The 27,461-nt window shown below is 36.5% G+C and overlaps 1 protein-coding gene and 1 long non-coding RNA gene across 3 annotated transcripts in view; both read right to left on the bottom strand.

The window, feature by feature from the left end:
- Nucleotides 1-24,787, bottom strand: part of LOC136808574 (all trans-polyprenyl-diphosphate synthase PDSS1-like) — a 176,056-nt gene extending 151,269 nt beyond the window's left edge. The window contains exon 1 of the mRNA XM_067065104.1: nucleotides 24,774-24,787. The gene's annotated coding sequence lies outside the window, so the exon portion shown is untranslated. The remainder of the gene's footprint in view (nucleotides 1-24,773) is intronic.
- Nucleotides 4,339-5,922, bottom strand: LOC136808560 (uncharacterized). Of its 2 annotated transcripts, XR_010846904.1 has the most exons (4): nucleotides 5,476-5,922; nucleotides 5,309-5,374; nucleotides 5,025-5,126; nucleotides 4,339-4,438 (listed from the first exon to the last, which is right to left on the bottom strand). It is a non-coding gene; the product is annotated as an uncharacterized lncRNA (long non-coding RNA). The 2 variants fall into 2 exon arrangements; XR_010846903.1 differs by lacking the exon at nucleotides 5,476-5,922 and having other exon boundaries at nucleotides 5,309-5,467.
- Nucleotides 24,788-27,461: the final 2,674 nt, after the last annotated feature.

Below are 27,461 nucleotides of genomic sequence, written 5' to 3'. Positions count from 1 at the left end.
AAGTTCATAAGAAATCCGCGTCCGGAGGCGCCGCTCACCACGGTTTGTTGTGAGTTGGGTTTTATTTCGCTCTGCGGAGATCCCCAACTCCGCAGTCTTTTCCATCCCTGGGTTTAAATCCGGCATGCCATCTTTATCAACTATTTCTTCTGCTTGGTCGAGCCACACTGCCGGCCAAGACTTTATTTTAAGCGCAACTGATTTCAAAATCGAAATATTCTCTTCATAGCTCGATAGCTCTTAAATAATTTAGATTGTTCTACAGTTTTTTCACCATGACAACAGCCGGGGTCCCCAAATATTTGGCCCCAAATGGCATTTTCCACCGGAATGTAACAATTATAGCTTAAATTTTACCGTTGATTGTCTTTATTAATACGTCAGTTAACCAGTTACCAAAAAAATACATTTAAAATAAAAAATTTAAGTGTTTCGTTAGTCATTTAAGTTCTTTTCGTCGGGCTTCCATACTCGCGTTCCGCACTTCATCGTTATCGGTTGTCGCGTCGTTGCGTCCACAAACCGCTTGTCCGACCACAAGACTTTCAGTTTCCCCAAGGGGAGAATTTCATTCAGCTGCTCTGGAATTGCCATTTCCATCACGTAGATGCTTTCGGACCAATTAGATAGTACTTTTTCCATTCGGATTTTCAATTCCAAACAAAAACTACCTAGGTATGGGTGGTTTGAATATTCCTCCATCTGAGCATCTGTAGTGTACCCCGACGGCCGAGTTGAGGTTTTTGTCGTAGTTGTGATTCCGTCCCAGCTTTCGAGGGTACGAAAGGCTGTTTCGACCTTGGGGTGTGGGTTGGTTGTAAAGTTCGAGTTGTCTGCACTGTATTTGATGTTTTTGCGGGTTTCCTGTACGGGAGTTGAAAACATCATGACTAGGAGATAGTAACCTAAAATCATTAGCGCAATCAAGACGCTAATGATAGCAACTACGCATCGCTTCACATTTTTGTTGTAGACAAATGGCCTACAACGGATGGGAATAGCACGTGGCATTTCATAGGCCATTACCATTATCGCGGATCTAACGTTGATTTTCTGCCGTTCGAAATCCAGAATGGCTTCAACGCGGTGAAGGAAGTCCGTTCCTAACAGAAAATTGTGGAAGATGCCTTTCGCTACGTAGACTTTTTGCGTTCACGTGTCAACCCCTATCGACACGGGAACGGTAACGCTGCCAATACATTCAATTTTTTCGTCCGTGAGGCTCCTCAAATCCTTGGCTGTCGGCTCTAAGGATGGGGTGATGTCCAAGCCTTCCAGAAGAGTATCTTTCATGATCGTGATCGAGGTTCCTGTATCGATTTTTTCACTATATTTTAACAGTCTTTTATCGACAAAGATTTCAACGTCACAAGTAGCGTCATCAGCAATAAACTTTCCAGAGCGATGTCGAACGATGGAAATCCTACTGGAGCGACGTGAGCTACACGTCGTCGGTCTTCCATCTGTGAAGTGCATTCTTGTTTCTCTCGGTCTTGGTGTTCTCGTTGGGGTAGCTGGGCGTGGAACTTCATAAAGCTTTGAAGCCTCATGAAGCGTTACTAGTTCTGTTGGTGCGAGCGGTCGGTTCTCATTATCAGCACCCTGTGAATTTTTGTGTGATTCGTTCGGGTCGGAGATTGATTCTTTCTTGTTGTAGTAGCACCTTTTCATGGCTTTCATCAACGCAGCTCTGTTCATGTAGGCAACTAGAGCAACCAATAACATTATCATTGCCCATTTTATGATGTCACCCACTCCACTCCTCCGAACATCCTTCTAATTCCTGTAGTGCTCTTCTCAACTGCATCGCAGTCTCCAACTCCATTTAGTACGTCTTTTATCCCACTGCCGATGCTGCTAATGATGGATGACGTGCTTTCTGTGTTCTCTTTTATCAGGGCACCTAAGGCCCTTCTTACTCTGAGGAGGAAACTTCCCTCTCCAACATTAGCTTGGATATTTTTTACTTTTTTGATGGCGTCATGAACGTAGGAGAACATTTGGAGCATGGTATAAGGTTCGAGATGGTCGGGAATCTTTTTCAATATCTTTTCGTCGAAACCTCTCAGTTTTCTTAGCTTCAACTTATGCGGCTCCTTTGTAGTGTCGGTCTTCAGCTTGATTAGTGTGACATCCCCTTCGTGGTCGACTTGGTAGAAGACTCCCTCTGACTTCTTGATAAATGTGCGTTGAGGCCTTTTGGTGCAGTTTATGCAAGCGTTGACGGAAACAATTTGACAGTCCACCAGTCTCAAGAAACTGATTCCTTTCTCGCGTACTGTAATGACGGGGAAATCGAAATAACAAGTGCTATTGTATGTTCGGTTAAGGAAGATGTGGTAATTAGATACTCTCATACATCTTCCGACTTTCAGCGCATCACCAGCAGGTGAAATGGTGACTCCTGCTTCTTGATTAATCCACTTCCCAGAAGAAGTAGGAAAAGTTGAAATCATCCATTGGTGTACCCTGGTCATCTCGTTCTGTATGAAGCAGATAGGTGCCCACTCCCTCATCATGAGGTCATGACGTTCTTTTTGTTCATAATTGTTGAAGAAAGGTGAGCTTCAAGCATCGGGGCCAGGGTGTTATCACAGATCTTCTTGCTAAAATACTTGAGTCCCCAACGTAACTTCTCGTATAAGCCTTCCGTAACGTTTGGTACGATTCCGTTGTCGAGTTGTATTAATCGGCCCTCATCATACTCTCTTTATACGGCTCCTGCGATCAAAAGGGTCTTCAACGAGAATGTAGTCACCCGACCTCTTCACCTCGTGGACCCCAAAACTGTCAATATCTGTGGTGTTTTGCTTTGGTTCCTCCCATACAATAATTTTTTTTGGTTCATAGAACGTTCGGCATGTCCCAAAGACATAGTCTCGGTGTAGGCAGCTGTGCATTTGTATTCCTCGTCATAATCCGTTTCCCATGAGTTGTGTCTGTTTATTTTTCAAATCGATGTGATCATCAGTGGAGCTGAGGATGAACTCTTTGTTAAGTGGTGCCAAACACCCTTTTCATCTTTAGCATATTCGCCTCTGGACCGAACCATCTGCCCCATCAGTGTTACATCTCATTCTTGATCTGCTCTGATGTCCACCGTGGACTTCAAGGTAAGACTGTTCACAGAATAGACTTCTCCGGCTTGCTGGATGGGTGGTCTTGTCATTGCGTTTAAAATAAATGTAAAAAGCTTTAATTCTTTGTGAACGTTTTTTCTAAACAATAAAAATACCGTTTTGAATTCATACTAAATATAATTAAAATTCTTTCAGAAATATTCCAATCCGTTACTGCGATATCACTTTGTATAGACCATAAAATGGAAAAGCTAAGTTAAAAAATATATATAAAGGCAATCCCTAGTTGGAAGATGCTCCGATTTCTTAAATTTTCGTGAAAATACGCGATATAAGTTCTAACATGACATTGAAATTGGAGTTGTAAAAAAGTTTCTGTGTCTAGATGGCCTGGAATCGTAATTTATTGGTACTTTGGTCATTTGATAGCATAGGAGAATAATACCCAATCAGTACTTAACGCCAAAACAACGTCCATCTAACGTCTATGACATCCAAATAACGTAAATGAACTTAGAAATACCGATGTGCGTTAGATGGATACCACTTTTCATCACTGACCTTGTGCTTCTATAAATCACTTGGCGAAATCATAGATTTCTAATGTAGGAAATATATAGGAAATTTAACATTTTCTATATATTTCATACGTTTTGAAAGACCACATTTCCTACGAAATGTAAAGATGGAGAATTCCTATTCAGACATTTCCTGACACATGGAATTATCATATTTACTAATGATTTACATATGATGAAATTTCAAGTTTAGAAGTTTTCAACAAGGGAAATATTACATTTACTAACTTTCCATGGAATGTAATGTCAAGTTTAAAACAATTCCCAAAGGAATATGTTCATAATTATTATCTTTACACAAGGATGAAACATCAAGTTTAAAAGATTTCCGAATTGCAAATGTTAAGTTTCGATGTATCAAAATAGAACTAAAAAGGAAGGAAGACACAAAGGTTCCTTTTTAGTTTACATTTCATGTTACTGATCTATTTCATCTTTAGAAGAACTAAAAATTCATATTAAATAAGATAAAGTAAATTTAATATTTAAATAATCTAAATTACAAGGTAAAAAAAATACAGAAAAAATACAAATGCTATGTATACAATATATGAGGGCAAAATGAGGGCAAAAACTTAAGAGTATTAGTCAAATAAGTTAAACTTTGGTCAAACTTTCTTTAATAAAATTCCAAGATCAGTATCCTATTTCAAGCAACTTTTAGCAAACAAACACTCAAAACATCAAAGAAATCAGTAACCGTCACTTGCCTAATAACTCGATTTGAGGATCATAAGTCAATCAGCTTTCTTCAAAAATCGTGTCAGTTCATGGTGTTCCCTGAAGAAAAATTGAAAATCGATAATAATATGGTCAAACTATCAAAAGTAAATATGAATCTTATCACGAAATTAACCCAAGGGCTCTGACCTTGACGGCCGACGAGGAAGTACCACTGGAGTTTGAAAAGTTGATCCTGTCAGATGTGAACTTTTGGCAAAATTGGAACCCTGTCAGAACAAAAAATTAAAAGATCTCCCATTTTCACCCTGGAGTGGCAAAAAATAATAAAAGTATGCCCAAATTTTTTTAAATTTTCTCATTTCCACCCTGAAAATTGTCCAAAATAATCAAAATAATCGACCCTATCAGAAACTCATCTTGAAAATTAGAAAATTTTGCACCCTGTTAGATATCTTCAGAGTATAAAAAAAGGGACCCTGCCCAACAGAACGTCCCCATACCCAATTTTGACCAAGTGCCCCCTCCCCCTCCGGGAAATTAACAAAACATTGGCTATAAAACAACAGCTTAGTAAAATCACTTTATATACATTTGATCTCTGGTTTGGAGAGAAAAGGTTGCCTTGTAAAGCAAATGGACTAGGAATAGTTGAAAACATTTAATTGAATTCTGTGATAAATACCTTTCTCGTTTTGTCTGTAAGATCATATAGTGTAGGCTATCTGGATTTTTTCTTATGGTGCAGAGAGTTGTACAGTTTCAGTGCTTGATAAAGTCATTTAACCTGTATAAAAATAAACAAATCTGATTTATATTGCTCCATCATTCATTCACAAACAAGGATACTCATTTTAATCATATCTCAGAATAGTCAAAAATTGAGAAGAAAGCTTTGCCAAAAACATTTCATTGCTCAAAAAAAAACTTGAAATACCTACATATATAGCAAGCAGATAATTCCCTTACCTTACCCTTGATTTAATTGACGAGAAATGGTTTCGTGGAGTTTATGTTATGATACAGCATCACGACCTGTAGTGTAGAAAGACAAAAGAGTCAAACATTTTGACAACAAATGAAAAGCAAAGGAAAACAACGTTTACAAAAAAGTAAAAAAAAAGTAGAAAATATACCCCTGATCTGGGTGAATGACATAACAAATCGCAAATGCAAATTAAAGAAACAAAAAGATACAAAAAAATCCTTAAATGAGTGTTGTCTGATCGACCCTTAGTTTAGGATAGATAGAAATAGCACTAACTAGACTCATTTGTTGATATAAATGGGTGAAGTAATACTTAGGGAAGCCTCTACCCTACCCTTAAGACAATAGAGCTTACGACTCTTAATTAAGGAAGATCGATTAAAAATTACAATACTACGCGTTCGACTCTTTGTTAAATACACGTTCTGTATTGTAGTCAACAAAAGATTCTCCTAACTACATTTTTATTAAGGAAGGTCTGTCGTGTGAACACGACCAAGGCTTTTTAAAATGTGCGCTATCCAGCTCCGCTATAACATATCCCTGTATTAACTTATTGTCATGGTAAAAGTCATTCAAAATAATCGAATTTATGACATTAAAATTCTCAAAGATATCCAAACTAATATTTTTGTTATTTTTGTGAGGGCGTATTTTTCATTTTTAATGACAATTTTTGTGATGCAAATACTGCATCCAACGAGAGCATCGTTAGCCAAAACAAAAGAGTCTAGAGAAGATTTTCTCCGTCAGCGTTTAGTAATGGTCGTCTCTACGTAGTCACTTATATTGTTACTACAATACAATACAAAAAATGATACCGCGTTAAACTTAGAGACTTAGAGGATTTTTACCCCTTCAATAATTTGCAAAAGTAGATAGTTCAGGTAGTTTTAAAACATGTTGTATACATGCAGCATCAAGCAATTGAAAAATAATTCTCATAGATAATGCACATGATGCGTTTTCAAATCTAGATATTCTAAATTTTAAAAGTTTCCTCTTTGGCTAAACTCTTGGAACGCCGCACCGGGTACGGCAGTTACATCGATCACCGTACCAGATTTTTGCCAACAAACGGTCAGTGTTAAATAAAATCAAAGATTTTCAAAAAAATTATGTACGACCAAACAAGGCAGACTTGACTAACAATAGCGTATTAAGGCTGTTTTTCAGTCACAAAAGGCGAAAAATTTCGAAAATTTCGCGCTCGCTTCGCTCGCGTTATTGTTTTTCCAAACATTTTCTTCCATGAAATACGGGTCTAATATGGGAATTTGCGTCCTCTGCTTGTACTACCGCTCCACCTCTTTCAAGCTTGTGTTGAAGTATAAGGCTTCTCAAACCATGATTGGCACAACCTCGATTTGAAATTTAAAAAGACTTCTTACGGGTCTGCGAGGAAGAAAATCCAAGACCAAAAGTTCACCCTGCGCCAGAGGGGTAGTTCCTTGTAACTTTGGCGTGGCAGACCTAAAAAATTGCTTTATTAAAGCTCAAATAGCTGTAAAAGATGCCTTAAAAGGTCGACGCTATCGAGAATTAGGTCACAAAACTGCAGGAAACTTTATATTGGCGAAAATGTTTGGCATGAAAATAGATCAAACTGCTTAAAATCTTACAAGATTCTTGAATTAAAAAATCTTGTAAGTTTTTGTAAGAAATTGTAAGAACTTTAAAGCTTTGGTATACTTAATTGAAATATTGGTATAACTTGAAATATAAAAATTTTTCGTTTCTTGTGGATCTTAAAATCTTACAAGTTCCTGCAAGATTTAATAAGCTATAACTTATAAGTAATTGCAAGGTTAGGTCTTGTAAGTTCTTACAAGTACGAGAATTCAAGAATCGTGTAAGTTTTTGTAAGAACTTGTAAGTTAAAGCTTTATATACTTCATTGAGGTGAAAATTTGTAAATTTTTCTTTTTGAAATTTAGGAGTGACTTGTAAGTTCTTACAAGATTTTCATTTCTTGCAAACCTTAAGATCTTACAAGATCTTTGCAAGAAATTACATAAGATCTCGTAAGAACTTAACTTCCTTCAAAATCTTGTAAGATCTTGCGCATTTCTTATAAGATCTTAGTAAGATCTCGTAAGATCTTGCCACCTTGTAAGAACTTGTAGAATCTTACGATATCTTGTAAGGTCTTGATAAGTTTTTTTGACCAGTGCCAGTAGGAGTTCTTCAGCCAGTATAGGTAAAAATAACGGAAAGAAACTCGATAGGGATATTGCCATCTTATTTTACGGCTGGGGATTTCAATATTTCATTGTTTTCAATTCAATTTTCATAGAAAATAACAGCACAATATTTGCACTGAGGATTTTTTTAATCTGATTAATTTCAACGGGGACAAAATTGGGTATAGTGTGGTCGTGTTACAAAAATACAGGCTGTTTGTAGGAAAAAAATAAGATCTAGCTGAAACTTTCTCCAGACCTTCTCTATAGGATGCTCATACCTCAGGAAAAATTCCCCTGAAATCCCACTGGTGGAACATCCCTTTTTTGGGACATTTCTATTTTCCCCAGGCAAAATCATAAGGGCGAAATTTTTTTTAGATTTCAAACTTATTTCCAGTTCGAAAGCTCTCGAAAAACTATATAGAAGACTTTTAAACGGTTATAGCTGATTTCCTTACCTAACTCGAGATATTTCATGTGCAATTCCACTTTTCGCCACACTTTGGTCAAAATTGACCATAAATAGCATCTTCTGCGTTAATTATCTTGAGTTAGTTAATGACATCGGCTATACCCGTTTAAAAGTCTTATATATAGTTTTTCGAGAGCTTTCGAATGGTATACTTGATAATGTCTGAAAATGAGTTTGAAATTTTCAAAAAATTTCGCCCTTAGGGTTTTGCCTTCGAAAAAAAGAAATGTCCCAAAAAAGGGATGTTCCACCAGTGGGATTTTAGGGGAATTTTCCCTGAGGCATAACCATCCATAACGACCCCACTAGTATAATTTTCCACTAGCATGATATCTTTGGCCAAAATTTCCAGTGAAAGGATGCATTATCTTGAAACTAAATCATTTCCAGTGGGAGGGGCCCAAAGGGTCTGTTACGCTAGAATCCCGTAGCTGAAAAATTAAAAAAAAATCAAAATCGAAATCAAATTGCATATAATTCATACATATGGAACGCATGAAGGGTTTCTCATTCGTAAGTACTCAAGATAAACTTTTACAACAGAATAGGATGACCTAACTAAATTCTTCGAAAAATCTCATTCCCTGTGAATATAAGGAACTCTTGGTCGACTGATTGCCTCGGAGGGGCTTTTGTTGCTCCACGAAGCGGAGATACTCGCCAGAAAAATCTTGTTGTTGTTTTTCCCGATCGAGAAGAAAAGGACGCAGAATATAGCGCATTTGTTGCATGTTTTTGTTTTGAAAATCTTTGAATTGAAGCTTTCCTTTTAATATAGTTACTGTATTTTCTATCAACGCGCGGAGAAAAATAATTTCGTTTTCCCTCTAGCCCATCAGAACTTTCGCGTGCTGGGTAAGAAGAAAGCCATGTAAGACGTATTCCAAGTCCCTTCGCGGGTTTAATCGGGGAAACAAAAAAATCTAATCAATGTCTTATTCCGAAATTTGAAAATTTAAAGTACTTTAGTTAGATTTAACGCTATAACGACTTCAGGCGACAAAATCATTGCAGAATTCATGATCGAGAAAGTCTGCTCTGCGGGTCATTCCTAGCGAAAACTACGTTTTACTGAGTTTTTGCTTTAAATTACTTCTTCTAGTCATGAAAGTTTTACCATATTTGATTTTTAATATATTCTCTCTTGTATCATATTGGTGATAGGGTTTGAAATATCTCTCTACAGACTTCCTCTACAGACTTAATTTTTTCTAATCAGTTTTCTTTCTTCTTGAAAATTTTGGAAAAATTTGAGGCAAAATATGGATAAGTTTTCCAAATTTTACACCCTTAGACTGCACTTTTTCTCATCTTTGCTCATTTTGAACCTTTTGCATTTTGGGAAGCTTGGTAAAAGGACCACACGTACTGTAGGTGATTTACCTTGAGTGTCCCCCCCCGGATTAATCTCAGTTCTCTGATTATTCATGGCCCCACCCTAGAATTAAAAAACTTTTAGACGAATGGAGATCATTTATCTCCCATAATACTCTTTTCTCCAACAAATTTTACACCCTCCCCTCAGTTTTTAAGATCTTATCAAACTTTGTTGGGTCAGATAAAGATTTAATTTCTCCTTTATTTTTTTAAATCTCACTTTAAACTCTCTATTTTCTATTTTTGGTGTAACTTCTTTATCACCCGTCGTATTTCATTTTATATAAAAGACACACCCATTTCCCCCCATGTTAGATGTTTTCTTATAAGAACAATTGCTAAATGAGGCAATGGAAAAATTTGCCAAGGTATCGTCCCAGTGGGAAATTATACTCCAATCTTCGTCTCCGTTGTAGATAAATCAAATAAAATCTTTTCCATCTCCACTGAATTTTCTGACTCGAAAACAATTGAATTCAAATCCCTAGTCGTAAAAAATACATGGGAATATCTATACCCATCGAGTTTAAGTCCGTTATTTTTATACTCAATAGCGGAAAAAATCCTACCGGGTATGCGAGAAGAAAGAAGAAATTTGAAAGCAGGCTTCTTCCTTCTCTCTGGCACAAATTGAAATTCAAATCTGAAGTTATATAATACAACGAACTACTATAATAGTTAGTCTGTGAAATACATCAATCTGGGAGACGGCTTTTGATATTTGACCTTGTCCCCCACCGTAAGGCACATGGAACTAGCACAAAGGTAGAGCTAAAATTACGTACGTAGGGACACCTCTGTCTCACAGCCCCGGTGCAACTTTTTCCCAGTGGGGATGAAAATTACTCGAAAGAAATCCATAATTGATAGAAGTTTTTTTGTTTCAGGCTGAAAAACCCCAGTTTAGGAGTGTAATTTCTTTCCGTTAATTTTCAAAGGGGGATGAAATGAAAGTCAATTTCACGGTGGGACTGAAATTTTACGGTAATTACACCCTTTCTCACAGACCCGGTAGGATATTTGAAGCCAGTGGGGGTAAAAATAACGGACTGAAACTCAATCGGGATTGATACTCCCATATTTTTTACGGCCGGGGATTTCCACTGTTTTGTTTTCAAGTCAGGAAATTCAGTGGGGATGGGAAAAATAGAATAAAGTTTTGCAGCGAGGATTGGTTTATTTGATTACAAGAAGCCGGAGCGGCGTGAAGGTCCAGCTGACGTGGCAATAACCGAATGTCGTTCGTACCGGGTTCCTTAAGTAACGCAAAAAAATTTCCTTCCCATCCTCCACTCTGAGCTTCTATTCTTTGACACTTTCTTTGTATTGTTAAGTTTTGAAAGTTTTTGATGCATTTCCCGCAATTTCGAAACTTTTGCCGCTGATGGGATTCGAACCCACTATAAACAAAGCACCTATGATTAGAACGCCAGCGCCTTAACCACTCGGCCATCGAGTCACAACTGCATTAAGGAGTCCAAAGTTGGTTATAAACATGGTATTTACTCCAAATTCTACCCGGGGGGCTAAAACCCTAACCAGGGGTTAACTCCCATCCCCAACCCTAGCCCTAACCCTACCTGACCCTACCTAAAACAACCCTTTAATCTAACTGGGAAATTTGACTCTACTACCAATTCAATCCAAAACATAGGTCAAACATCGTGCGTGTAGGCGGGGCAAAAATTCTAGATCGGCGGTTGGTTTAGCCTGGACTTGTTAATTTATTGCGCGCACAGGCCCCGACAAAGACAAAATCTTTTCGATCAGTTGCTTTTTAAAGGTCCATTCTGCTGCACGCTGGACCAATTATCAGTGGAGACAAAAATTGGAGGAGGATTTTCCACTGGGGACGATATTATAGCCAATTTTTCCAGTGGGAAGGGTTCCCAGTGGGTCTGTGAGAAGGGGGATGTGATTCTACCACCGATGATAAAATTCTTCAGTGGGTAGAAGTACCATAGTATAAGAAAGCCGCGGCTGGAATGATAACATCTGAACTTCTGTTGTTCTATCTCTGTCATATTTGATGACTATTTTTTGATCAAGAGATCAGTAATGTAGCATCTTTGGCTGCGTTTAGACCAACTGACATTTGTAATTTGGCATTTGCTCACGAGGGATTCGATTTTAATAGTTTTTCCATTGTATTTTCCGTCATGGCATTTAAGGAATCGTCTTTTTAGAGTCATTACTGAAAAGGTGATTCCCTCAAGTTCAACTTTGACAGATCAAACAAATGAAAAGCATGGAATTTCTCAAAAACTGCAGTCATTAAGACTGAAACATTTTGCCGTAGGGCTAGCCTATGGCAAATCTTGCAAATTTGAACTGAATTCAAGAACTGAATAAAAAACGTGCAAATACTTTAAAAAATCAAAAATGTCATTTTTTCTCTTTGTTTTGGTTCCTTTGTTTGATTTGAAATGCCAGAAAAGGGGATTCCTTTGCTCAAAATGGCATTTGAAATGCCAACGAAATGCCAACACGCTGGCATCATTAGGCATTTGACAAACCGAACAATTGCGCGGAACAATAGAATTCAAAAGAATACTACAAGTAATTAAAAATGCCAGGCTGGTCTAAACGCAGCCTTTAATGGTAAATTTTATTGGTTTGTCGTTAATACTTACTTCTCAGTGTGATTTAGACATTAATGATATACCTGATAATACACTTGCATTATAAATTCATTGTAAAGGAAAGATCAACTATAAGAAATTTAAACAAGCACAAAATGGCTGGGCTGAAAGAACTCAAAAATAAACAAAGTGCCTCGAATGCCTTAGCAATATTTCATTGAAATCTTTTTAGAAATCAATGAAAAAGTACATCTAGATAATACTGTGAAAGTTTCAAGCAAGCACCTTCAAAATTTATCATTCAAACTGACAAGAAAGTTGTCATCTTGAATATAGTTCTTATAATTTCAATTTTGGCAAAAAACTATTTTTTCCACAAAATACCCCTAAAATATGTCCAAATTAATTCAAGTGTTCTATTGGGTACAGATTCAAAGATATCTAGCAATAAAAAAACTCTTTGTGAAGGAAAATAAGAGAAAAATTTCAAAAGCTATCTACCAATAATAAACTGAGCATCTTGGTGTTCTTATAAAGCTCGGAGACAGAGATGGAACAGCAATAAACTGAGAAGACAATGTGGTACATATTCCAGCCGCGGCTTTCTTATACTATGGGAGTACTGCCGGTTTATTGACACAGTGGTGTGTAGGAGCTAGAGTCGGTCTATTTAGCATTCAAATCATTCAAATTAATTTGTGAAAATCTTTAGACCAATAGAGGCGAAGGGTTCAGAAAAGTCAAATTTTATAGACCACCAAAATCTCAGGCTAAATCAAAATTTCGAATTCTGAAACACGTCAAAACGCCAATAAATCTTGAATGCTTTTTGCGTGGTTGGTTTTTCGTTCTATTAAGATTGACAAAACTTTTTTTTCGTTATCCTCACCCATTCGCTAAAAAAAGACAGCTAGGAAAAGAACGATTTTCTTATTTCCTCATCTCAGTGGGACTAAGTGTGAAAAGGAGTTTGCTCAAATTTAAAAGTTAAGAGCATGTCATCAATGATGCAATTTCGGGATGTTGGCCTGTACCACGATATATGGATTGACGTCAAAAGTTCAAAAATAGCTTTTAAGAAATATATTTTGAGGGCTATAATTATGATTAAAGCTTTATATGTTAATATTTAAACAGGACAAGCCTCATTAATACGCAATTTAGAAGAACTTGTTTCCTCGATAAAAACAGATAATAGCTAAAAAAAGTTTTTACGCTGTTTCACACTTAATCTAAGTGACGTCAATCGTTTTGAAAAACACTATGATGAAGACGAAAGATTGAAATCAATTTTTATCACCTAGTTGAGCTCTCATTTTCCTCTATTCCTCATCTTATTTAAACTCGACACAGTCGTTTATACAAGAACAAATAATATAAGATAGAAGATTTGGACTTCGATGGCCACAATATTAAGAACAAGTTAAGAACATTTTGAGGATTTGTGCACTCTAAAACACCCGATTTCTTAGGAAAATGAATAAAAAATACTCACAAAATGTTGAAAATAAGAACATGTTAAGAACATTTTTAGGTTTGAAACTCAAAAAGTTAAGAACACCAAAAGCTTTCAAGCTGTTAATGTTCTTATATGAAAAAAGTGTGTAGTTCAAAATATAATATCAAACAAAAAGAGGGAAAAAGGTAGTAGGCGTCTTCATATTTAAAAATTATTAAAAAAAAGAAGGAAATATGTATCAACACTGTCACCCTACCCGATCTTTCAACCGGTAAAAAAATTTATACCCTGTAACGTGGGTACATTTAAATAACTATGTGTTAACAATATTGTGAACGGATTCTCTGCATTTCACTTACTTTCAGGGAGGTTGATACGTGTTTGAAGAGGTGGAAGTGTTTTAGCTTCCTTTTCCGATTCATTACTCTTGTCTCCCGAATAGACGGGGGGTCCGAATAAGCATGGGGGTAGGAAAATGTTCTAAATTCTAATAAGCGGGGGGATGGAATAAGAGGGGGGGGGGTAATTTGAAGAAGTAATTTTTTTAACTGATATCAATTTCAACAACAAAAAAGCAACTCTTGCAGTGTAGGAAGTGTCAAAGATTTGTTCATTATGCCTGTTCGGAGCTTCCAGCCTACCAAGTACAGATTTGCCTTCAGTACAAAGCAAGGAGATTCGAATGTGCGAAATGCATCACAGTCACGCCAATATTATTAGAGAAGTTCAAAACAAGTAAACAAAGAACGACCAATAACAAGGCAACAAATACTGGAGGTAAAGAGAAAGATCAAGATGAGCAATGTGTTTTCGCTAGACTGGATAGACTGGAGAAGAAGATCGACGATCTTGTAAACAAAGATGATGTCGTTAAAGGATCCAAACAACAGCAGACATACGCTAGCATCGCTAAAGATGAGCTAAAGAAAAAAGACCACGATATAGAATCAAAGCAACAACAGACATACGCTAGCATTACTAAAGATGAGCTAAAGAAACAAGAGGTAAAGATCAAGAATTTCATCAAAGAAGAGAAAGAAGAAGAACGATGGTTAAACTTAACAAAGAACAATATCATTGTTCACAACCTCGGAGAGAACAAAGATGAAGACCTAGAAGAACAACGTGTAGGTGATAAGGGTTATGTTGAAGAAGTTGTACAAAACCAAATGGGATTAAAGGTAAACATCGTCAGCGCAGAAAGAATAGGAGCTCGGAAGGACGAAATGTTCAAAACAAAAAGATGGCGACCCTTGAAAGTCGTGCTAAAGAACGAAGAAGAGAAACGTCATATTCTGGCATCAGTCCACAAATTAGAGAAAGACGAATTTAGAGTATCCGACGATTTTTCGAAGAAAGAACGCGAAACCATCAAAGAGTGGCATAGGAAGGCAAAGGAGAAAACAGAATTACAAAAGGATGGCAACTGGATATATAAGGTTAGAGGAAGTCCTCGGACAAAACTCTACTTTAAGAAGATCTATAACAAACCTGTTACTGAAAATGAAATATTGTAAAGACGACTGGTTAAGAGGCCCATGCGCCTACAACTGTAAAATTGTAAAATGTTAAGCATGATTATTTCATAGAGGTCGATAGACCTGAGAAATATATTACTGTAAATTAAATTAACTCTTAACAAACAAACACGTAAAATTAGAACAAATACTAACGGAGAGGAAAATTTTCACAAGTTAAAGGTCTTTCTACACTGTAATAAAATATTGAATTACTCGAATTTAATTACAGGGGGAGTCTTAATAAGGGCGGGGGGTGGATTTTTTTTCGATTGACAATTAGCGGGGGGGACGTCTATTCGGGAGACAAGAGTAATGCTTTGCTTTTTCGATAGCATACACTTCTTTCTTTAAGAATAAGTTGAGAATATTTTAAGTCTTTGTGCACTCTAAAACACCCAATTTCTTCGGAAAATCGACAAAAATGCTCAAATGGTGGTGGAAATAAGAATATTTTAAGAACATTTTTAGTCTTAAAATTCATAAAGTTAAGAACATCCGAAGGCTTCAAAAATTTTGAAAAAAAAGTATACAAAGTGTACAATTTTCTTTTTAGAATTGTTTTATATGAACACTGAGGTTCAATATCAAAATTTTATCTAGGTATCATACTTGATTAGTGTTATGTATCATCACCCGTCATAACGGTACTCTCGGGTACCTAATAAGCGCCCCCTGTTAATTGATGTCTCCAAAAATTATCCATCTAGGATATTCTTATTCCATCCTCCGCTTATCAATTTTTGGGAAAATGTTTTTGAAATCTCACTCTTTATATCCTAATTTTGCTGTATCGGCCTTCTTACAAAAAATTTGTACCCCCCCCCCACCTTTATTAAGTTTTGAGAATTTTTCGATCCACCCAGCTTATTCCATACCCACCCCCCCTCCGTTTATTAGGTGCCCGAGAGTAGTATTACTTGAATTGTATATAAAAGTGGAAAGACAGGTACCATTACATGATGTCTTGAAAGTAGATGGGAATTGATTTCCCATATTTTTATGGCTGGGAATTCCAATTATTTTGTATTCAAATCAGAAGATTCAGTGGTGAGGGAAAAAATAGCATAATGTTTTGCAGTGAGGATTGGTTTTGGCAAATTTTTCCAGTGGATTGGAGTCCCAGTGGGTCTGTGATATGGTGTGTATTGTGCTCGCATCCATACACAAGGTCCACCTCCTTTTCTAGATAAAAAACAAACAGGAAGTTGCATTGGGTTATATAGGGGTTGTATACGGGATGTACGGGTTCGACGGTGTGGCGGTGTTAGCCTTTTTTTACTATTGGTATTTGGTATTTAAAGAGAAAAGTGCCGGTTTTTCGGTGTCAAACGTCAAACGTACCCTGCGGTGACAAATTTTTACTGCCGCGGTGTTGATCGTGATCCAAGTTATTGGTATTTTGGTGTTTGCGACCCCCCCCCCCCGTACACCGAAATCGTGGGTCAATCCACCATGAACAGAATTTGATGACCTGGATAAAGTTTTATTTTTTTCAATCTCGTGCTTCAGCTGAACAAAATATTTGTTTTTCTTCCAAGTTCTTAAGAATTAATAATTTGAAAGTTATGTGTGGGTAGTGAAACAAAAAAAGGAAAATGTGAAAATGATTGAGTTTTTATTTTTTTTACTATATATTTCATTTTTTCAATAATTTTTTTACAAAAATTGAATAGACTTGTTCGTCGGTTTCGTTTTTAATCCACGTTGTACAAAAATAGATTTTAATCAAATTTTGTGTATAATATAATAGTAATATAACACTGGGAAAATTACCAAGAAGAAATAACTTTTGCATACGCAATAAATTGAAAATTAAAATTAAAAGGGGAAAAATACTAAAAATATATTAAACCATCGGTTAGGTTTCCAAATCCGCGCCTTCTGCTATGAAAAAAAATTCTTTTCAGATCTTTATTTTCTATTTTGCATAGAATGCTGAAAACATTGATTTCTTCTTTTTTTGAAAATTTATCTTATTCTATTCCTATTATTTTCCCCAAAAAGTAACTATAGGTCTTATTTTCTTAAATAGCAGGGAAACAGAGCAAAATCAATCATGTTTTTATGTTATTTTGTGCCTAATTACCATCTGGTTTTCTTGAAATCTCAGTCACTAACCCTTATTTAATAATTTTCTATTAAGAATATTTTCCAGTTAAAAATCTGCAAAATCAGCATTTTCCTCTTATTCGATTCCTTCTTGATGACTCTGAGATAATTCATAAAAGGATCCTTTATATAACAAAGAGAGAGAGAGAGAAAGAGAGAGTAGGACTAGGTTTTTAGTCTTCATCATCGACTTCGTCATTTTATTCTCTTTTTTTCCAAATAAAAAAACATTCGTAACTAATTGTATACATATAGAAAAGTTGTCTAAAATACAAAAGAACACAAAAGAAATTAAAATGTAAAAACAAATCATCTAAAAAAATACATTATAAGTCAATATCATCTTTAAGTGCCGTAACAGCTTTTCTGAATTTCTGGATCAGGTTGACATTACAGGGCCCATGGGCACCAAGCCTATCAGTGAGAGTGACTGATACGCTTGGCGCCCAAAGGTAAATTTACTGACCCAAAGTAGACCCCGCCTAATTCTCCACCCAGTTTCACTAATACGCTTCGCACCCAAAACGCGTTAGAACCTAGACCCTTCACTGATGCGCTTCGCACCCAAAACACCTTAGAACCACACCCTTCCACTGATACGCTTCGCACCCAAAACACGTTAGAACCTAGACCATTCACTGATACGCTTCGCACCCAAAACATCTTAGAACCACACCCTTTCACTGATACGCTTCGCACCCAAAACGCGTTAGAACCTAGACCCTTCACTGATACGCTTCGCACCCAAAACACCTTAGAACCACACCCTTCCACTGATACGCTTCGCACCCAAAACGCGTTATAGAACCTAGACCCTTCCACTGATACGCTTCGCACCCAAAACGCGTTAGAACCTAGACCCTTCACTGATACGCCTCGCACCCAAAACGCGTTAGAACCACACCCTTCCACTGATACGCTTCGCACCCAAAACACCTTAGAACCACACCCTTCCACTGATACGCTTCGCGCCCAAAACGCGTTAGAACCTAGACCCTTCACTGATACGCTTCGCACCCAAAACATCTTAGAACCACACCCTTCCACTGATACGCTTCGCACCCAAAACGCGTTAGAACCTAGACCCTTCACTGATACGCTTCGCACCCAAAACGCGTTAGAACCTAGACCATTCACTGATACGCTTCGCACCCAAAACACCTTAGAACCACACCCTTCCACTGATACGCTTCGCACCCAAAACACCTTAGAACCACACCCTTCCACTGATACGCTTCGCGCCCAAAACGCGTTAGAACCTAGACCCTTCACTGATACGCTTCGCACCCAAAACACCTTAGAACCACACCCTTCCACTGATACGCTTCGCACCCAAAATGCGCTAGAACCACACCCTTTCACTGATACGCTTCGCACCCAAAACACCTTAGAACCACACCCTTCCACTGATACGCTTCGCACCCAAAACACCTTAGAACCACACCCTTCCACTGATACGCTTCGCACCCAAAACGCGTTAGAACCTAGACCCTTCACTGATACGCTTCGCACCCAAAACACCTTAGAACCACACCCTTCCACTGATACGCTTCGCGCCCAAAACGCGTTAGAACCTAGACCCTTCACTTATACGCTTCGCACCCAAAACACCTTAGAACCACACCCTTCCACTGATACGCTTCGCACCCAAAACACCTTAGAACCACACCCTTCCACTGATACGCTTCGCGCCCAAAACGCGTTAGAACCTAGACCCTTCACTGATATGCTTCGCACCCAAAACACCTTAGAACCACACCCTTCCACTGATACGCTTCGCACCCAAAATGCGCTAGAACCACACCCATTCACTGATACGCTTCGCACCCAAAACACCTTAGAACCACACCCTTCCACTGATACGCTTCGCACCCAAACACCTTAAACCACACCCTTCCACTGATACGCTTCGCACCCAAAACACCTTAGAACCACACCCTTCCACTGATACGCTTCGCACCCAAAACGCGTTAGAACCTAGACCCTTCACTGATACGCTTCGCACCCAAAACACCTTAGAACCACACCCTTCCACTGATACGCTTCGCGCCCAAAACGCGTTAGAACCTAGACCCTTCACTTATACACTTCGCACCCAAAACATCTTAGAACCACACCCTTCCACTGATACGCTTCGCACCCAAAACGCGTTAGAACCTAGACCCTTCACTGATACGCTTCGCACCCAAAATGCGTTAGAACCTAGACCATTCACTGATACGCTTCGCACCTAAAACACCTTAGAACCACACCCTTCCACTGATACGCTTCGCACCCAAAACACCTTAGAACCACACCCTTCCACTGATACGCTTCGCGCCCAAAACGCGTTAGAACCTAGACCCTTCACTGATACGCTTCGCACCCAAAACACCTTAGAACCACACCCTTCCACTGATACGCTTCGCACCCAAAACGCGTTAGAACCTAGACCATTCACTGATACGCTTCGCACCCAAAACATCTTAGAACCACACCCTTTCACTGATACGCTTCGCACCCAAAACGCGTTAGAACCTAGACCCTTCACTGATACGCTTCGCACCCAAAACACCTTAGAACCACACCCTTCCACAAATACGCTTCGCACCCAAAACGCGTTATAGAACCTCACCCTCGCGAGCCAGGGCCGATAAACGATTCTGCGACTTAAAGAGGCCAGTACCGTATAATTGGAGGAATCGTTTAGGGCCCTGGTACTTTAGAAGAGAAAATATCAAGAATCTTGATATTTTTCGACCTTTGGACTCTGGCTGAGTGAGTGAGAGAAAGATTTCGGGAAGACAGAAAATCGAGCTGCGAACGCACTTACTAGGATAATTTTCATCAAAATACTGTGAATAGCTTTACCCTGTACGACCACGGCAATGAAAACCAATATCTTGAAAAGTTGGTTTCTCGTTTTTGATGGATGGGAAGCAAGTGTTGGAGTGTTGGACTAATAACTGGCCTGGACTTTGACTGTTTTTCTTTCAATAAAAATTTACACTATATATCAATTAAACTGTCTGTGTTAGTTTTAGTTTTAATGGCTCAAAATTATCTAATTCAGTCAAAATCATCATAAATGTTAATGTTTTTCTGGATGTGGATGGTGTGTTGTTTTGGTTATCTGATTTGACTTTTGCCTATATTTCCCTTTGACTGACTTTAGTCATGTTTAGACTCAGACAGCAGGTCCTAATTTCAGCCCTGAATTTAGTTGCTGTTAATTATGAGCTTTTTGTTCTTTATTTTTAGAGAAGTTGTTAGAATAAAACAAATCTCATGCTTATTATTTTCCAATGGCAATTTGAAGAGTAGCTGATTGACTACTATGTCTTATATAACCAGCCCCACCAGACAGCCCATGCAGTAATGTCAACCGAGTAAACCTAAAAGGGTATTTATCAAATCACATACATCATGGCAGCTGCTTTTTTGCCGCTGTGAAAGATGTGCAACACTGGCGAACTGAAGAATGAATTTATCAGATGAGATTTAACGTAGCATCAACCAATTTATGGAATGAACTTCATTTTCGTTGAATTGAGTTATAAAAAACTCTGAGAGATTACTGTGTTTTTTTAGCCCTGGTATTTCTGGTTGCTAAATTAACATTGCTCAATAATTTGGTGTTAACGTACATGTTTAAAATTTTAGAATGACATTTTTGTCCTGCAAACAGTTGTACATGGATCGTAGTATTTATACATTTGGCAGCCAAAGACACTGAAAGGATTTTTGCAATAATATGGCCATTGTTTATATATTATATTGTGGACATCAAATGATAAGATTTACGAGAAAATCACCATGACATTTTATAGTGAATTCATGGTGAAAAGCTGTAATCATTCAATAATTCACTCAAAAAAGCTGTGAATTGTAGAAAGGTTGCAACTTTTCACCTAGATTCAATGTGAATTCAACAAAAAGTCACAAGGAATTTTTCTGAATTTTTTCCTGTGTACCGTCAACGGCTCTAACTTGGGACAAGTGGTCATATAATGGGATGGTTGACTTTCTGGTCTGTATTTTCACTTACTGCTAAATCTCTCTTGACAACAAAGTTTGTTTTCTATGAGATTTGCGACTATGTTAATTAAATGACTTGGAGGTTCTGTAAAATGATGGCCAAATTGCTGTCCCATTTTTATCAGACTGTCCCAAGTTAGAGCCATTGACGGTAAGTTTATCTTCAGATCTTGCATGCTAATTACATCAATTATATTAAAAATACTAATTTTGCCCAAAAGTATAATTATTCTCCAAAAATAACACATTCAAGTTTTTGGGTTATTTCCAGATTTTCTAGAGGGCAGTACCGCAGACAGGAGGGGCACAAAATTTGTGTAGGAGAGCAGATTTTTATGACACAGTAATTATATTTTTATGTTATGAATAGATTACTATGCCATGAAAGTCTGCTCTTCTACACAAATTTTGCGCGCCCCTCTTGTCTACGCTACTGGAGGGATTCTGCAAGAATCTTGTATCAAAGTCAAAAATTTTGCATGATGGAAATTATAATTTCGTGAAATAGTAAGATTTTCTGCTGGAATTGATTTTGTCAAGATTAGATTTTTTCTATTCAAGAATACTGAACAAAAAAAATAATACTACCGTAATGGTAACAGGTAATCTTTTACAGAGAATAGAAAAAATTGTAATATTGAAATTACATTAAAGAAGAATTTTTGGCGGAATTTAATTTGGCCATGATGGGTTTCAAGGATTAAAATTAAGGTGAACATGTTTGAAATCCCCCTTTTATGACGTCTAAATAGTGAAAAATCGATTTGAGAAAATTTAAATTTGGCGGGAACTTTTCGGCCAAAATTTCTTCCTTTAATGTATGCGTAACAGTGCACAGAAATTTTAAATTGACTTTTCACAGGATCTCTTTACAAAATTATGAAATTATCCAAAATATGAAAATTGAGTGTAAAAGAGGTGTTAAAGGAATTTTTATACAACATAATAATATTGATTGTTGTTTGTAATTGTATTTTAATCCGTTTTAATAATCCTTGCACAAGGTAATTTTTCAAAATTGTAGTTCATTTAAGGCTAACAGCTAACAAGAATTATCTTACTAGAGAATGAAAGTTTTATTTATTTTATATAACAGGGTGGCCAGCGATACTGGAAATACTTGAAAATACTTGAATATACTGGAAAAAATATTGGTACTTGATTATACTGGGGTTTTTGAAAAAATGCCCATTTTTCCAGTATATACTTGAAAATGATAAATTGGAATACTTGAAAATACTTGAATTTCTTTTTTCAATCAAATCTTCTATTTCCAGGGCTCTTACAGGCTGTTTTGAATTATAAATTTTCCAAAATTTTCTATTCGGACCCAACCATGGTGGGTCCTCCTGATAACAATGTATTGTACCCTATTTGTAAGGTTAGACATTCTTGGTTGGTCTTATTCACTTAACCTATTTGATATGGCTTTTTAAAAAAAGATGAACCTTAATGGGCATACAAAAAATGAAAAAAAGTAAAAGCAGAATCTTAGATATTCTTCAGCTCAAGTTATTTACTGCAAGATAACCCTCATTGAGAATTTCAAAAATCTAGCCTTTGGAGCATACAAAAAGTAAAAGTAGAATCTTAGATATTCTTCAGCTCAAGTTATTTACTGCAATATAACCCTCATTGAGAATTTCAAAAATCTAGCCTTTGGAGCATGTATTGAAAGAATATATCCAATGTGCACATTTCCACTCTTTTTCTGCCAAATGGATATCTGATATTTGCAAATCAAGCTACTGCTGAAAAATGGAGCCCATGGTAAATGAATTGTGCAGGCTAATGCTAAAGCGGTCAGGGAAAACCTGGAAAACCTGGAAAAAGGGCTATTTTTAGAAAAAGTCAGGGAAAACATGGAAAAGCCAGGGAATTTTTGTAAAATTCTTCAAAAGTCAGGGAAAAGTCAGGAAATTTCTTTCTAGAGTCCCTTGAAATTGATGGTTTTAGCCAATCTTTGAATCCCTATTTTTCAAAATTTTCTTTGTCGGACCCAACCATGGTGGGTCCTCCAAGTAATCATGAAACCCACTAATATCAGGACACTTGACCTATCTAAAATTGATGGTGGTATTTTTGAAAAGTTTGAAAGGTAGTGACATGAAAAGTGCTACATGAAAAGTGCTCGCCAATTTTCTATGTTAAAAACTCTTGCTAGAAAATAAACCTTCTGGGAGCAGTGAGCCATAGGGAAATGATTCTAGAAATAAGAAGTTGAAAATTGGGAAAATGTCAATTTTTCAGCAAAGTTTTTGATTTGACTGAATTGACTAAACTCTTAATTACACAGTTTCTTCGTCTGCTCGAACTGGAAATGTCTTAAAAGTCTTGAAGTCTGATATTTGAAGAAAATATTTCTGATAGTCTCTAGAAAACATTCTGGAAATATCGGAAAATTTCTTCCTACTACTTAGAATTGCAAAAGAAATTCTACCCACTTCGCTCGCAACCAAATCTTCTGATTTGACAACCTTGCTGCGTAAGCTGTTAGTAATAAAATTCTAGAAATTAGACAACCGCTGTAGTACGCCATGGTGTCATAAATCCACTAGTTTCTAGAGCACATTTTGATCTGTTGTTTAATTTGAGAAAATGTCAAAATAATTCTGGCATCAGTGACATTATTTTGTGCACACAATTTTGTCATAATATTTTTAAGAAAGGGAAGCCCATAAAATTTCTGGCAAATTGAGGATCCGGATATCCCTATTCTAACGAAGCACCATACGTAAAGTTCAAAATATACTTGAATGTACTTGAATTTTGCACCTTCATATACTTGAAAATAGCAAAGATATACTTGAAAATTATCGAAAATGCTCCAAAAAGTACTTGAATATACTTGATTTTCAATGACTAAAATCGCTGGCCACCCTGTAAAGTGTCCCTTTTATTATTTGAAGCTTTCCATGTCAATCTTTATCTTTCAACAAACTAATAATAATAATTTAATAGGTTTGATTTTTAAAAGACCTAATAAAGCTTTTCAAGTGGAACCCAAATCTGCGATATCAACCTGTTCATTCCAAAAAATTATCCTGTCCTCAGGTAAAATTTTTATGCTGTTGTTTGGCAATATTATATTCTTTTTTTTTGTTGCAGGATTTTTGGACGAAACAAGCAAGATCCTGAAAAAAGGAAAAAAAAATTTCCTAGGAGACTGGAAATTAAGGAAAACCATGGAAAAGGGGCAGCAAACTTTGATTGATTTTTAACAAATCTCATCACATTCTTGTAAAACTTTCTGGGTGACCAACCTTGTAGGAAATTAGCAAGTTTTTACTTTAGAAATTTAGAAATAAGAAATTAGTTTCTTGAGCAGTCTGAAAATAGAAAAGGGGGGAAGTGTAGTAAATGATTTCTATTTCTTTGAAAGAAAAAAAGTTTGGTAAGAAAATTTGCTAAGAGAGGATCACTTTTTATTAAAAGTAAAAAAAAAATGTCTTTCAATTTTTCAAATTTTACCACAATTCAAAGCAAACTGCTAGTCAGACGTAAGTTTCCTTGCAAAATACAAAAATTGAGTTTCCTATAAGAATACAGAGATTTTTCTTGAAAAATGCAGAAAAAATCATTTTCTTTCAAAACATAAACAGTTATCCTTAATACAAAGATGAAAAACACAGAGATATTTTCCTTTAAAAATACAAGAAAAAGTCAACAAATTTCTATTTTCTATGGAAGAAACTTATTTTCCTTAAAAAAAAACAGAATAATGTAGAAATCTTGGAAGAAAGTCAAGAAGTTTGTACTTTCCAAAACAAAAAGGTTATTGTCATAAATTCCAAATCATTTGGATCAAAATAAAAGAGCTTGAACTAATCTGAAAATTCATTTTTGATTCAATCTCTGAATTGTTTGAAAATTTGTTCGATCTTTAGAAATATTCAAAACATTGACAAACATAAAAGTTTAAATTGTACTGAGTAACATGATTATTGCCTTTTTGTTTATTGCCAAAAGGTTGAAATATTCAAAGTTTGTACAAAATAAAAATTATATATTTATTTCCAATTTTGGCAAGTTTATTATCAGTCCAAAATGTACATAATGGCATTGTGTTTATATCTGTTTATATAATTATCATTCAGGTGTATTTTGAAAAAATGTTGAAAAATATTCTCAAGTGCCAAAATGATAAAAATTAGTAGTCACCATTCCCATTTAAACGTTCAACACTGTCAGTCATTGGTATCAGGTAGTTTTAGGTAGGTACTTTTTATTAAAAGTAAAAAAAAAATGTCTTTCAATTTTTCAAATTTTACCACAATTCAAAGCAAACTGCTAGTCAGACGTAAGTTTCCTTGCAAAATACAAAAATTGAGTTTCCTATAAGAATACAGAGACATTTTTCTTGAAAAATGCAGAAAAATCATTTTCTTTCAAAACATAAACAGTTATCCTTAATACAAAGATGAAAAACACAGAGATATTTTCCTTTAAAAATACAAGAAAAAGTCAACAAATTTCTATTTTCTATGGAAGAAACTTATTTTCCTTAAAAAAAAACAGAATAATGTAGAAATCTTGGAAGAAAGTCAAGAAGTTTGTACTTTCCAAAACAAAAAGGTTATTTGTCATAAATTTCCAAATCATTTGGATCAAAATATAGCTTGAACTAATCTGAAAATTCATTTTTGATTCAATCTTCTGAATTTGTTTGAAAAATTTGTTCGATCTTTAGAAATATTCAAAACATTTGACAAACATAAAAGTTTAAAATTGTACTGAGTAACATGATTATTGCCTTTTTGTTTATTGCCAAAAGGTTGAAATATTCAAAGTTTGTACAAAATAAAAATTATATATTTATTTCCAATTTTGGCAAGTTTATTATCAGTCCAAAATGTACATAATGGCATTGTGTTTATATCTGTTTATATAATTATCATTCAGGTGTATTTTGAAAAAATGTTGAAAAATATTCTCAAGTGCCAAAATGATAAAAATTAGTAGTCACCATTCCCATTTAACGTTCAACACTGTCAGTCATTGGTATCAGGTAGTTTCACTCAGGCGTCAAAAGACGTTCCCCAAATATCATTCAGTCATTATCATTTATCGCTATTCAAATCCATATCTCATTATATACATTTCACGTCAATCCATATTTGTACTGCCACTTGGGTAAGGCATCAGGTTACGCACACAAAGTTATACAAGGACATAAAAAGTAAAGCCAAGTTCAGTTGTAGGTATACACAGATTATAATCTTATAATACTTTATTATTCAATCCATATAAGTCCATTTCATTTTATGGATATGTCATTAAAACTCCCACTTCTAAAGAAGGCAACTTCCAATTCATCCAACCAGATCGATGAACACAATTGACATTCAGCCATTGAGTGCTAGCTGACATCAGTACCAGAGATATATTTATACGTAGACATAGGACCTTTTACATAGTTCTTCTGTCCTTATGTCTTTTTATTCATTCAGCAGCAGACAGTAGAAAATCAGCATCAAATTTGTTTAGTTCCCTCTATAGTGTTCGTTAGCAGTATGAAATTCCAAAGGCATTTTGCTTGATCAGAAGAACATTCTTCATATTCAATGAGAAAGAAATCAAGAAAGTGACAAGTGATCCTCTTGCATATTCTGTTTTGCTTTGGAGAAACAGCTTGGCTCAAACATTTTGACAGTCTGGTTGTGGCTAGTTTGTATTTGTTTTTGTTGAAAAATGATATAAACCATCCGTAGTTCGGACAAGATTTTTTTTCCTATCCGTCATTATGGGACTTTGCTAATCAACATCCGATTCGCGTACACCCCTGAAATCACTTTCGTTTTCTATGTGTACCAGGGCTTATATCCCCCGTCAACGCGTCCATCAGAATCATCAATAGCGTAAGGGGGTTAGATAAGCCATGGGGTCGAGGGTGATAGAACCTAGACCCTTCCACTGATACGCTTCGCACCCAAAACGCGTTAGAACCTAGACCCTTCACTGATACGCCTCGCACCCAAAACGCGTTAGAACCACACCCTTCCACTGATACGCTTCGCACCCAAAACACCTTAGAACCACACCCTTCCACTGATACGCTTCGCGCCCAAAACGCGTTAGAACCTAGACCCTTCACTGATACGCTTCGCACCCAAAACATCTTAGAACACACCCTTTCCACTGATACGCTTCGCACCCAAAACGCGTTAGAACCTAGACCCTTCACTGATACGCTTCGCACCCAAAAGCGTTAGAACCTAGACCATTCACTGATACGCGCACCCAAAACACCTTAGAACCACACCCTTCCACTGATACGCTTCGCGCCCAAAACGCGTTAGAACCTAGACCCTTCACTTATACACTTCGCACCCAAAACATCTTAGAACCACACCCTTCACTGATACGCTTCGCACCCAAAACGCGTTAAACCTAGACCCTTCACTGATACGCT

Source organism: Clytia hemisphaerica, unplaced genomic scaffold (genome assembly GCF_902728285.1).
Source record: "Clytia hemisphaerica strain Z4C2 unplaced genomic scaffold, Clytia hemisphaerica genome assembly, whole genome shotgun sequence".
Classification (NCBI taxonomy): domain Eukaryota; kingdom Metazoa; phylum Cnidaria; class Hydrozoa; order Leptothecata; family Clytiidae; genus Clytia; species Clytia hemisphaerica.
This window is presented reverse-complemented; position numbering and strand designations above follow the sequence as displayed.